The sequence below is a fragment of the Ranitomeya imitator genome, chromosome 1 (genome assembly GCF_032444005.1).
Source record: "Ranitomeya imitator isolate aRanImi1 chromosome 1, aRanImi1.pri, whole genome shotgun sequence".
In the NCBI taxonomy this organism is placed as follows: domain Eukaryota; kingdom Metazoa; phylum Chordata; class Amphibia; order Anura; family Dendrobatidae; genus Ranitomeya; species Ranitomeya imitator.
In genome coordinates, this window is record NC_091282.1 from 1,211,051,605 (window position 1) to 1,211,065,298 (window position 13,694).

The 13,694-nt window shown below is 44.6% G+C and overlaps 1 protein-coding gene across 1 annotated transcript in view; it reads left to right on the plus strand.

Moving 5' to 3' along the window:
* The first annotated feature begins 6,900 nt into the window (after positions 1–6,900).
* The window catches only part of LOC138657288 (putative uncharacterized protein DDB_G0290521), an 87,260-nt gene continuing 80,466 nt past the window's right edge, over positions 6,901–13,694 (plus strand). Inside the window, exon 1 of the mRNA XM_069744973.1 lies at positions 6,901–7,006. The gene's annotated coding sequence lies outside the window, so the exon portion shown is untranslated. The remainder of the gene's footprint in view (positions 7,007–13,694) is intronic.

The following is a 13,694-nucleotide window of genomic DNA, read 5'->3' on the forward strand; positions in this document are numbered from 1 at the left end:
AATCCAAAATCTTCTCCACAATATACTCCAACTCCCCCTCCACCAAAACCGGGGCAGGAGGATCAACAGATGCAACCATAGGTGCCACGTATCTCCGCAACAATGACCTATGGAATACGTTATGTATGGAAAAAGAATCTGGAAGGGTCAGACGAAAAGACACAGGATTAAGAACCTCAGAAATCCTATACGGACCAATGAAACGAGGTTTAACTTAGGAGAGGAAACCTTCATAGGAATATGACGAGAAGATAACCAAACCAAATCCCCAACACGAAGTCGGGGACCCACACAGCGTCTGCGATTAGCGAAACGTTGAGCCTTCTCCTGGGACAAGGTCAAATTGTCCACTACATGAGTCCAAATCTGCTGCAACCTGTCCACCACAGTATCCACACCAGGACAGTCCCAAGACTCAACCTGCCCTGAAGAGAAACGAGGATGGAACCCAGAGTGGCAGAAAAACGGCGAAACCAAGGTAGCCGAGCTGGCCCGATTATTAAGGGCGAACTCAGCCAAAGGCAAAAAGGACACCCAGTCATCCTGATCAGCAGAAACAAAGCATCTCAGATATGTTTCCAAGGTCTGATTGGTTCGTTCGGTCTGGCCATTGGTCTGAGGATGGAAAGCCGAGGAAAAAGACAAGTCAATGCCCATCCTACCACAAAAGGCTCGCCAAAACCTCGAAACAAACTGGGAACCTCTGTCAGAAACGATATTCTCTGGAATGCCATGTAAACGAACCACATGCTGGAAGAACAATGGCACCAAATCAGAGGAGGAAGGTAATTTAGACAAGGGTACCAAATGGACCATCTTAGAGAAGCGATCACAGACCACCCAAATGACTGACATCTTTTGAGAGACGGGAAGATCTGAAATAAAATCCATAGAGATATGTGTCCAAGGCCTCTTCGGGACCGGCAAGGGCAAAAGCAACCCACTGGCACGAGAACAGCAGGGCTTAGCCCGAGCACAAATCCCACAGGACTGCACAAAAGTACGCACATCCCGCGACAGAGATGGCCACCAAAAGTATCTAGCCACTAACTCTCTGGTACCAAAGATTCCAGGATGACCAGCCAACACCGAACAATGAACCTCAGAGATAACTTTATTCGTCCACCTATCAGGGACAAACAGTTTCTCCGCTGGGCAACGATCAGGTTTATTAGCCTGAAATTTTTGCAGCACCCGCCGCAAATCAGGGGAGATGGCAGACACAATTACTCCTTCTTTGAGGATACCCGCCGGCTCAGATAAACCCAGAGAGTCGGGCACAAAACTCCTAGACAGAGCATCCGCCTTCACATTTTTAGAGCCCGGAAGGTACGAAATCACAAAGTCAAAACGGGCAAAAAACAGCGACCAACGAGCCTGTCTAGGATTCAACCGCTTGGCAGACTCGAGATAAGTCAAGTTCTTATGATCAGTCAAGACCACCACGCGATGCTTAGCTCCTTCAAGCCAATGACGCCACTCCTCGAATGCCCACTTCATGGCCAGCAACTCTCGATTGCCCACATCATAATTTCGCTCAGCAGGCGAAAACTTCCTGGAAAAGAAGGCGCATGGTTTCATCACCGAGCAATCAGAACTTCTCTGCGACAAAACAGCCCCTGCTCCAATCTCAGAAGCATCAACCTCGACCTGGAACGGAAGCGAAACATCTGGTTGACACAACACAGGGGCAGAAGAAAAACGACGCTTCAACTCTTGAAAAGCTTCCACAGCAGCAGAAGACCAATTGACCACATCAGCACCCTTCTTGGTCAAATCGGTCAATGGTTTAGCAATACTAGAAAAATTACAGATGAAGCGAAGATAAAAATTAGCAAAGCCCAGGAACTTTTGCAGACTTTTCAGAGATGTCGGCTGAGTCCAATCATGGATGGCTTGGACCTTAACAGGGTCCATCTCGATAGAAGAAGGGGAAAAGATGAACCCCAAAAATAAAACCTTCTGAACACCAAAGAGACACTTTGATCCCTTCACAAACAAAGAATTAGCACGCAGGTCCTGAAACACCGTTCTGACCTGCTTCACATGAGACTCCCAATCATCCGAGAAGATCAAAATGTCATCCAAGTACACAATCAGGAATTTATCCAGGTACTCTCGGAAGATGTCATGCATAAAGGACTGAAACACTGATGGAGCATTGGCAAGTCCGAATGGCATTACTAGATACTCAAAATGGCCCTCGGGCGTATTAAATGCAGTTTTCCATTCATCGCCTCGCTTAATACGCACAAGATTATACGCACCACGAAGATCTATCTTGGTGAACCAACTAGCCCCCTTAATCCAAGCAAACAAATCAGATAACAACGGCAAGGGGTACTGAAATTTAACAGTGATCTTATTAAGAAGGCGGTAATCTATACAAGGTCTCAGCGAACCATCCTTCTTGGCTACAAAAAAGAACCCTGCTCCTAATGGCGACGATGACGGGCGAATATGCCCCTTCTCCAAGGACTCCTTCACATAACTCCGCATAGCGGCGTGCTCAGGCACAGATAAATTAAACAGTCGACCTTTTGGGAATTTACTACCAGGAATCAAATCGATAGCACAATCACAATCCCTATGCGGAGGTAGGGTATCGGACTTGGGCTCATCAAATACATCCCGGTAATCAGACAAGAACTCTGGAACCTCAGATGGGGTGGATGAGGAAATAGTCAGAAATGGGACATCACCATGTACCCCCTGACAACCGCAGCTGGACACAGACATGGATTTCCAATCTAATACTGGATTATGGACTTGTAGCCATGGCAACCCCAACACGACCACATCATGCAAATTATGCAACACCAGAAAGCGAATAACCTCCTGATGTGCAGGAGCCATGCACATGGTCAGCTGGGTCCAGTACTGAGGCTTATTCTTGGCCAAAGGCGTAGCATCAATTCCTCTCAATGGAATAGGACACTGCAAGGGCTCCAAGAAAAACCCACAACGCCTAGCATACTCCAAGTCCATCAAATTCAGGGCAGCGCCTGAATCCACAAATGCCATGACAGAATACGATGACAAAGAGCAGATCAAGGTAACGGACAAAAGAAATTTTGACTGTACTGTACCAATGGTGGCATACATAGCGAACCGCTTAGTGCGCTTAGGACAATCAGAGATAGCATGAGTGGAATCACCACAGTAGAAACACAGCCCATTCAGACGTCTGTTCAGCTCTGGTCAAAGTCCTATCGCACTGCATCGGCTCAGGTTTAAGCTCAGGTAATACCGCCAAATGGTGCACAGATTTACGCTCACGCAAGCGTCGACCGATCTGAATGGCCAAAGACATAGACTCATTCAGACCAGCAGGCATAGGAAATCCCACCATGACATCCTTAAGGGCTTCAGAGAGACCTTTTCTGAAAATAGCTGCGAGCGCACCTTCATTCCATTGAGTGAGTACGGACCACTTTCTAAATTTCTGACAATATACCTCTATCTCATCCTGACCCTGACACAGAGCCAGCAAATTTTTCTCTGCCTGATCCACTGAATTAGGTTCATCGTACAGCAATCCGAGCGCCAGGAAAAACGCATCGATATTACTTAATGCAGGATCTCCTGACGCAAGAGAAAATGCCCAGTCCTGAGGGTCGCCACGTAAAAAAGAAATAATGATCCTAACTTGTTGAACTGGGTCACCAGAGGAGCGAGGTTTCAAAGCCAGAAATAGTTTACAATTATTTTTGAAACTCAGAAATTTAGTTCTATCTCCAAAAAACAAATCAGGAATAGGAATTCTCAGTTCTAACATAGAATTCTGAACCACAAAGTCTTGAATATTTTGTACTCTTGCCGTGAGCTGATCCACACATGAAGACAGATCCTTAATGTCCATCACTACACCTGTGTCCTGAACCACCCAAATGCCTAGGGGAAAAAAAAGGCAAAACACAGTGCAGAGAAAAAAAAATGGTCTCAGAACTTCTTTTTTCCCTCTATTGAGAATCATTAGTACTTTTGGCCTCCAGTACTGTTATGAAAAGGTAATTCGGTACCACAATGGACATAGAGGTCAGAGCACATACAGTGACCTGACAATAACCCAAAAACATAGAACGAGCTCTGAGACGTGGAAACTCTGCTGACCGCAATCACTAATCCTCTCCAACCACACTAGAGGCAGCCGTGGATTGCGCCTAACTTGCTAGCCTGAAGATAGAAAATAAGCCTACCTTGCCTCAGAGAAATACCCCAAAGGAAAAGGCAGCCCCCCACATATAATGACTGTGAGTTAAGATGAAAAGACAAACGTAGAGATGAAATAGATTTAGCAAAGTGAGGCCCGACTTTCTGAACAGAGCGAGGATAGGAAAGGTAACTTTGCGGTCAACACAAAACCCTACAAAAACCACGCAAAGGGGGCAAAAAGACCCTCTGTACCGAACTAACGGCACGGAGGTACACCCTCTGCGTCCCAGAGCTTCCAGCAAGCAAGAAAAAACAAATAGACAAGCTGGACAGAAAAAAACAGCAAACAAAATAGCAAAGCGGAACTTAGCTATGCAGAGCAGCAGGCCACAGGAATAATCCAGGAGGAAACAGGTCCAATACTAGAACATTGACTGGAGGCCAGGATCAAAGCACTAGGTGGAGTTAAATAGAGCAGTACCTAACGACTTCACCACATCACCTGAGGAAGGAAACTCAGAAGCCGCAGTACCACTTTCCTCCACCAACGGAAGCTCACAGAGAGAATCAGCTGAAGTACCACTTGTGACCACAGGAGGGAGCTCTGCCACAGAATTCACAACAGAGATGACATACAGGTATATACTATATACAGGAGGAGATGACACACAGGTATATACTATATACAGGAGCAGATGACCTACAGGTATATACTATATACAGGAGGAGATGACACACAGATATATACTATATACAGGGGAGATGACACACAGGTATATACTATATACAGGAGGAGATGACATACAGGTATATACTATATATAGAAGGAGATGACATTCAGGTATATACTATATATAGGGGAGATGACACACAGCAGGTATATACTATATACAGGGGAGATGACATACAGGTATATACTATATACAGGAGATGACATACAGATGTATACTATATATAAGGGAGATGACAAACATGTATATACTGAGGTGATGAGGTGAAAATGAGAGGTGTGAGGTGAAAATGAAAAGATGTGAGTGCAAAATGAGAGGAGTGAGGAAAAATAGTGGAGTGATCAGAAAATGACAGTTGTGAGGTTGAAATGACAAGTGTTAGGGGGGAATGAGAGGAGTGAGGTGCTATAACTAACCACAGATATTTACTATGCCCAGGCAACGCCGGGCTCTTCAGCTAGTTAGAAATAAACATTGTAGTTTTATGGTGAAAAAAAAGTGAGCCTGTATATACTAATCCAGTCAATTTAGTAAATATTTTAAGAGAAAAGACCACCAGCTTTGGCAAATATGAGAGAAGACCACCACTTTGAGGCCTGATGTATTCTACGATGCGGTATATAACGAGGGCAGAGCAAAGTCCTGCAGTGCGCAGGCACCAGGAAAGGTGGCAGAGCGCCAGCACATGCGCACTGCAGGACTTGAAGCTCGCTTACACGGGAAGCTATGCCAAAAACACTGTGTGGGTGACATAGGGATGAGTCATCCACATAAAGCAAGAAGGACATCATTGCAAGGAGAGAGGCGCCGGACAAAGACCAGCAACACTCCTCGGACTGCTTCGCAAGTCAATACAATAAAAGGTGTTTTTTGTCATGATCCGTTCCAGGGTTTATTAGTGTCTGCCATTTTTTGAACGGATCATATCAAGGGTTAACTTTGCTCTGTCTCATTCTGGGTTCGGATTTGCTATTTAGCTCCCATGAATCTTGCTGGCAGTGTCAGCTATAGTTCTGTCTTCGGCTTGTGAACCTGACTCTGGAAATCCTTGGTTTGTCCTGCTGTAACTTGTCCTGTGTCTTGTTATCCCCCTCTGTCTGCCCTTTCCCTGTGTTTGTCTGTTCTGCTTGATTCTCTGATTCTGACCTCCTGGCTTGGCTATTGACTCTGTCTTGATTTGTCCCTATTGTACCGTATTTTGCTCTCCCTGGTTTACTGATCTTTTGCTACGTCCTGACTATCCTTTCTGTTTTAATCCTTTTTGTGTGTGTGTAGCCCATTCACTATCTCCATCTATCCCCCACCCCCTGAAGATGGCCGGACCCTCATTGTAAATACATCATTGTAAATACACACCTGTACTTTGTATCTCCCCCTCCTCATTGTAGATTGTAAGCTCTCACCAGCAGGGGCGGCTTATTGTGCTTTAATTATTGTATTGTTAACTTGTTACTTATGACTTTTGTGTTTGAAACTGTTAAACTGTAAACCGCTGCGGAATATGTTGGCGCTATATAAATAAAGATTATTATTATTATTATTTTTGTACTGACGTGTCATCTTGTGCCCTGACTCAGCTTTTTCTGACTACTCTCTTGCCACTAGGTGGCATCTGTTCAGCTGCTCAGTGTGTGCAGTCTCACGTCCCTACTCAACTCCCCCTGGTGAAGGTTGCGCTGTATTGCACTGCAGCTTCATGACAGTTTTCTTGTCTTGCAGATCAGGTTAGAGGCTTATCTATATATATATATATATATATATATATATATATATATATATATATAGTATATATAGCATTATAGAAAGCTGTCACATGGGGAGAAAGGTGATGGCCATATCTCATTCTGGACAAACCTGATGACAGGTTCCCTGTAATGCTGAAGTCAGGACACTCTGCATTTTCATGTCTTCTCTCCACCAATTTTCATTTTCCTGTCCTCTCAATTTTGCTTTGCAGGTATCATTATAAATCTTCCTAACCTTCCTTCATGCCTTTCCTTTATGTCTTAGATGGTCTGGGCTCATACGGAGCGTGTCGGTTGTGGAGAGAAATTTTGTGAAAAACTTGAAGGATTTGATGACTCGAATATCCATCTACTCGTCTGTAATTACGAACCCCCGTAAGTCTTTGTAAATTGCTTTCCTCAATAAATGTAGATATGAAAAGATTAAAGAGAAATTCACGAAACACGGAGGGGGATAAAGTGACCGGGAAGGAGTAACCTAATCATGTTCAAGTAATCTGAGAACATAACCTGGGGGTCTCAGACCCTCAACATGTAACCTGTAGTAATATGATGGCCATAGTATTTGCTCTAGTCCTATCCTAAATCTTCACCCTAAGATTTTACCACTAACCCTCCTCCAAACCGTGATGCATCTGGGAAGTACAGACCTAACGGTTATCCTAACCCAAGCTCCGATCCATAACCACATAATAGTGAACTAGTGATTCCTACCCCATTATTGACCCTAAATCTAGCCCTGATCACTGCTGGACCTCGACGTCATCCCCGACCCTAATCCTGAACATCAATGACTGCGACTAACATTAACGATAACGACAACTTACCGGCATTGCTTTATATTATTTTAGATCATTTAATAAATATTGATATCTTCTTATTTTCTCTGCCGTTTCTTGTCTGATAAATCAATACCTACATATCACCTGTATGTTACCTCTATAGTAAAATATCCTTACCTGCATATTCGCTGTATAGAATATTATCCTCCCCCGAATGTTACTTGTGGTGATAGAAGTACCAGAATATTATCCGAATAGTATAATAACTGTCATGCTGGTGGATGTGGACCCACGGCCCAACGGACTAGGCTTACCCCGGAGGGGTGTAACGAAGCGGCTACCTGGTCTTCACAAGAGCCTCTGTTGGTGAGGGTTGGCTGGAGCTGCAGGTGGCCGTCTCCTGACCTTAAGGGTTGTGAATGCAGGTGTGGAGTCCAAGGCTGGTCAGGATCTGGTACTCTTAATAATAATAATAATAATTATAATAATTTTTATTATATAGCGCCAACATATTCCGCAGCACTTTACAATAAGCGGGGACACGTACAGACAATAAATTCAGTACAAGTTAAGACAAATTACACAGTGACATTAGGGGTGAGGTCCCTGCTCGCACCTTACAATCTACAGGGAAATGGGGGGACACAATAGGAGAAAAGTGCTCGTTATTTCAGGTCTGGCAATTATAATAAATAGGGATTTTCATATAAAGCTGCATGATCCGGTCATCAGCCCGTGTGTTTAAGTGCAATAGTCAAGTATCAGGTGCAGTTATCGTGTGCATGGAGGGTGTGGAGACAGATGAATAGTAGGGGCAGATTCAGAGTAATATTTGGAAGGAGGGAACAGGGCAAAGTTAGTTTACTGAGTAGTTGATGTGGTCAGCTTGTTTGAAGAGATGGGTTTTTAAAGCGCGCTTGAATGGGTCGGGGCTAGGTATCAGTCTGATCGTCTGGGGAAGAGCATTCCAGAGAGCTGGCGCAGCACGAGAGAAGTCTTGAAGACGGAGGTGTGAGGTTCGGATTACGGGGGATGTTAGTCTTAGGTCATTTGTAGAATGGAGGGCACGTGTAGGGCGATAGACGGAGATGAGAGAGGAGATCAAAGGATGCTGTACGGCTGATCAACACAAAGGATACTGGAAAGGTTCTGACAGAGCGGGTTCAGGAACACAGGACAGACAGGTAATGACGGGACGGGTAACGGGTCCAGGTGCTGGTTCAGACTAGATGGGTTCAGGAAGGCAGAACTGGTTTTAGGTTCAGAGAAACAGGATGGATATAAGAACAAGGACATGGCAATGGACGTAGCAGACAAACTAAACACTGATGTTTCTCCTCCCTACTGAGGAAGGTGCCCTGAATACTTAGCACCTCACAGTTATTGGCTGAGGACACATCCGGAGTTCACGCTCTGCCTCTTTAACAAGTGGGCTTGAGTGTCAATGCCAGGTGTAAGTAGGGTGTTTAATCAGTGACACGATAATATAAATGTGCCCTATTCTGAGTATACTTCTAGAAGGTTCCATGGCTTTACAGACACACGCTGTGGGCTTTTTGACCCCCCTCCCAGCTCCTTCTCACTACACATTCTGTGCAACATCATGCCATCATGCCAGCAGCCCCCACTGAGGAGTTTATGGCCCTAAGCTGGCTGAAGGCAGCTGTGGAAACGTGCTCTTTTGATCATTTAAAAATAATAATAATAATAATCTTTATTTATATAGCGCCAACATATTCCACAGCACTTTACAGTTTAACAATTTCAAATGCAAGTCATAAGTAACAACCTTAACAATAATTGAAGCACAATAAGCCGCCCCTGCTTGTGAGAGCTTACAATCTACAATGAGGTGGGGGAGATACAAAGCACAGGTGTGTATTTACAATTATGTATTTACAATGAGGGTCCGGCCATCTTCAGGGGGTGGGGGATAGATGGAGATAGTGAATGGGCTACACACACACAAACATAACATAACTTTGATTAGGGAACGTGATAGGCCGCTCTGAACAAATGTGTTTTGAGCGAGCGCCTAAAACTATGCAAATTGTGGATGGTCCTAATTTCTTGGAGTTGGGAGTGGGAGGTACGGATTAGTGCAGAGGTTAGCCGAAAGTCATTTGCAGAGCGCAGTGGTCGGCTAGGCCGATAGACAGAAATGAGGGAGGAGATGTAAGGGGGTGCCGCACTGTGGAGAGCTTTGTGGGGGAGAACAAGTACTTTGAATTGTATCCTGTAATGAATGGGCAGCCAGTGTAATGACTGGCGAAGAGCGGACGAGTCCGAGTAACGATTAGCCAGATGGACGACCCTGGCTGCTGCATTAAGGATGGACTGGAGAGGGGAAAGTCGCGTGAGGGGGAGGCCAATTAATAGAGCGTTACAGTAGTCCAGGCGGGAGTGGATCAGGGCGACAGTGAGGGGTTTTTGTTGTTTCCATGGTGAGAAAAGGGCGGATTCTAGAGATGTTCTTTAGGTGTAAGCGGCACGAGCGGGCAAGAGATTGTATATGGGAAGTGAAGGAGAGATCGGAGTCAAACATAACACCAGACAGCGCGCCTGCTGCCGGGGTGTTATTATGGTGCTACCCACGGAGAGGGAAATGTCTGATTTAGGGAGGTTAGTAGATGGTGGGAGCAGAAGAAGTTCAGTTTTGGAGAGGTTGAGTTTCAGATAGAGAGCAGACATGATGTCGGAGACTGTGGACAGACAGTCAGTGGTGTTTTGTAGTACAGCGGGGGTAAGGTCAGGGGATGACGTGTAGAGTTGTGTGTCATTGGCATAAAGATGGTACTGAAAGCCAAATCTGCTGATTGTCTGTCCAATTGGGGCCTTGTAGAGAGAGAAGAGAAGGGGGCCAAGGACTGAGGACTGGTCCAAGGACTAAGCCCTGAGTTATCTTGACAGTAAGAGGAAGAGGGGACAAAGTGGAGCCAATGAAAAAAACACTGAAGGAGCGGTCAGAAAGATAGGACGAGAACCAGGAAAGAGTAGTGTCCTTAATGCCTAGTGACTGGAGCCTAGAGAGCAGGAGAGGGTGGTCAACAGTATCGAAAGCTGCAGAAAGGTCGAGAAGAATGAGCAGAGAGTGGTCACCATTACACTTTGCTGTCAGAAGGTCAATGGTCACTTTGATGAGTGCAGTTTCTGTCGAATGTAAGGGGTGGAAGCCGGACTGTGAAGGGTCTAGGAGGGAATGAGTGGAGAGGTAACAGGTAAGAATAACCGAGACATGGTTAGATGAAAGCTATGACTGGGCAGTTAACTTACAGGGTTACAGTCTGTTTAGAAAGAATCGGAGAGGAGGAGGGGTTTGTCTCTATGTAAAGTCTTGTCTAAAGTCCACTTTAAGGGAGGATATTAGCGAAGGGAATGAGGATGTCGAGTCCATATGGGTCGAAATTCATGGAGGGAAAATGGTAACAAAATTCTCATTGGGGTCTGTTACAAACCCCCAAATATAACGGAAACCATGGAAAGTCTACTTCCAAAGCAGATAGATGAAGCTGCAACCCATAATGAGGTCCTGGTTATGGGGGACTTTAACTACCCGGATATTAACTGGGAAACAGAAACCTGTGAAACCCATAAAGGCAACAGGTTTCTGCTAATAACCAAGAAAAATTATCTTTCACAATTGGTGCAGAATCCAACCAGAGGAGCAGCACTTTTAGACCTAATACTATCTAATAGACCTGACAGAATAACAAATCTGCAGGTGGTCGGGCATCTAGGAAATAGCGACCACAATATTGTACAGTTTCACCTGTCTTTCACTAGGGGGACTTGTCAGGGAGTCACAAAAACACTGAACTTTAGGAAGGCAAAGTTTGAACAGCTTAGAGATGCCCTTAATCTGGTAGACTGGGACAATATCCTCAGAAATAAGAATACAGATAATAAATGGAAAATGTGTAAGAACATCCTAAATAGGCAGTGTAAGCGGTTTATACCTTGTGGGAATAAAAGGACTAGAAATAGGAAAAACCCAATGTGGCTAAACAAAGAAGTAAGACAGGCAATTAACAGTAAAAAGAAAGCATTTGCACTACTAAAGCAGGATGGCACCATTGAAGCTCTAAAAAACTATAGGGAGAAAAATACTTTATCTAAAAAACTAATTAAAGCTGCCAAAAAGGAAACAGAGAAGCACATTGCTAAGGAGAGTAAAACTAATCCCAAACTGTTCTTCAACTATATCAATAGTAAAAGAATAAAAACTGAAAATGTAGGCCCCTTAAAAAATAGTGAGGAAAGAATGGTTGTAGATGACGAGGAAAAAGCTAACATATTAAACACCTTCTTCTCCACGGTATTCACGGTGGAAAATGAAATGCTAGGTGAAATCCCAAGAAACAATGAAAACTGTTGTGAATTCTGTGGCTGAATTCACTCCTGTGGTCACAAGTGGTACTGCAGCTTCTGAGCTTCCTCCCTCAGGTGTTCTGGTGAGCTCCTTGGCTGCTTTGTTATTTAACCCCACCTGATTCTGTCTTCCTTGCTCCTTGTCAATGTTCCAGTGTTGGATCTGAGCTTCTAGATCTTTCCTGTGGCCTGCTGCTCTGCTTAGATAAGTGCTTCTTGCTTTTGTTGCTATTTTTTCTGTCCAGCTTGTCTATTCGTTTTGCTGGAAGCTCTGAGACGCAAAGGGTGTACCGCCGTGCCGTTAGTTCGGCACAGTGGGTCTTTTTGCCCCCTTTGCGTGGTTTTTTGCTTTAGGGTTTTTTGTAGACTGCAAAGTTCTCTTTGCTATCCTCGCTCTATCTAGAATATCGGGCCTCACTTTGCTGAATCTATTTCATCCCTACGTTTGTCTTTTCATCTTGCTAACAGTCATTATATGTGGGGGGCTGCCTTTTCCTTTGGGGTATTTCTCTGAGGCAAGCCAGGCTTGTATTTCTATCTTCAGGCTAGTCAGTTCCTCAGGCTGTGCCGAGTTGCATAGGTAGTGTCAGGCGCAATCCACAGCTGCCTTTAGTTGTGTTTAGGATAGGTTCAGGTATTGCGGTCTACAGAGATTCCACGCCTCAGAGCTCGTTCTATTGTTTTTGGGTTATTGTCAGATTTTTTTTTTTTTTTCTCAGCTCTGTGTTCAGTCTTTTTTTTCCCCTAGACATTTGGGTGTTTCAGGACACAGGTGTGGACATGGATATTCAGGGTCTGTGCTCTGCAATGGATAAGCTCATTACAAATGTACAAAGGATTCAAGATACTATTGATCAGAAATCTATGTTAGAACCAAGAATTCCTATTCCAGATTTGTTTTTTGGTGATAGAACTAAGTTTCTTAATTTCAAAAATAATTGTAAGCTATTTCTGGCCTTGAAACCTCATTCTTCTGGTAATCCTGTGCAACAGGTTTTGATTATTATTTCTTTTTTGCGCGGCGACCCTCAGGACTGGGCATTTTCTCTTGCGCCAGGAGACCCTGCATTGAGTGATGTCAATGCGTTTTTCCTGGCGCTCGGATTACTGTACGATGAGCCTAATTCAGTGGATCAGGCTGAGAAAAATTTGCTGGCTTTGTGCCAGGGTCAGGATGATATAGAAGTATATTGTCAGAAATTTAGGAAGTGGTCAGTACTCACTCTGTGGAATGAATCTGCGCTGGCAGCTTTGTTCAGAAAGGGTCTCTCTGAGGCTCTTAAGGATGTCATGGTGGGTTTTCCTATGCCTGCTGGTTTGAATGAGTCTATGTCTTTGGCCATTCAGATCGGTCGACGCTTGCGCGAGCGTAAATCTGTGCACCATTTGGCGGTATTGTCTGAGATTAAACCTGAGCCTATGCAGTGCGATAGGACTATGACCAGAGTTGAACGGCAAGAACACAGACGTCTGAATAGGCTGTGTTTCTACTGTGGTGATTCCACTCATGCTATTTCTGGTTGTCCTAAGCGCACTAAGCGGTTCGATAGGTCTGCCGTCATTGGTACTGTACAATCCAAATACCTTCTGTCCATTACTTTGATATGCTCTTTGTCATCGTATTCTGTCATGGCGTTTGTGGATTCGGGCGCTGCCCTGAATCTGATGGATTTGGATTATGCTAAACGTTGTGGGTTTTTCTTGGAGCCTTTGCGGTGTCCTATTCCGTTGAGAGGAATTGATGCTACACCTTTGGCCAAGAATAAACCTCAGTACTGGACCCAGCTGACCATGTGCATGGCTCCTGCACATCAGGAAGTTATTCGCTTTCTGGTGCTACATAATCTGCATGATGTGGTAGTGTTGGGGTTGCCATGGCTGCAAACCCATAATCCAGTATTGGATTGGAACTC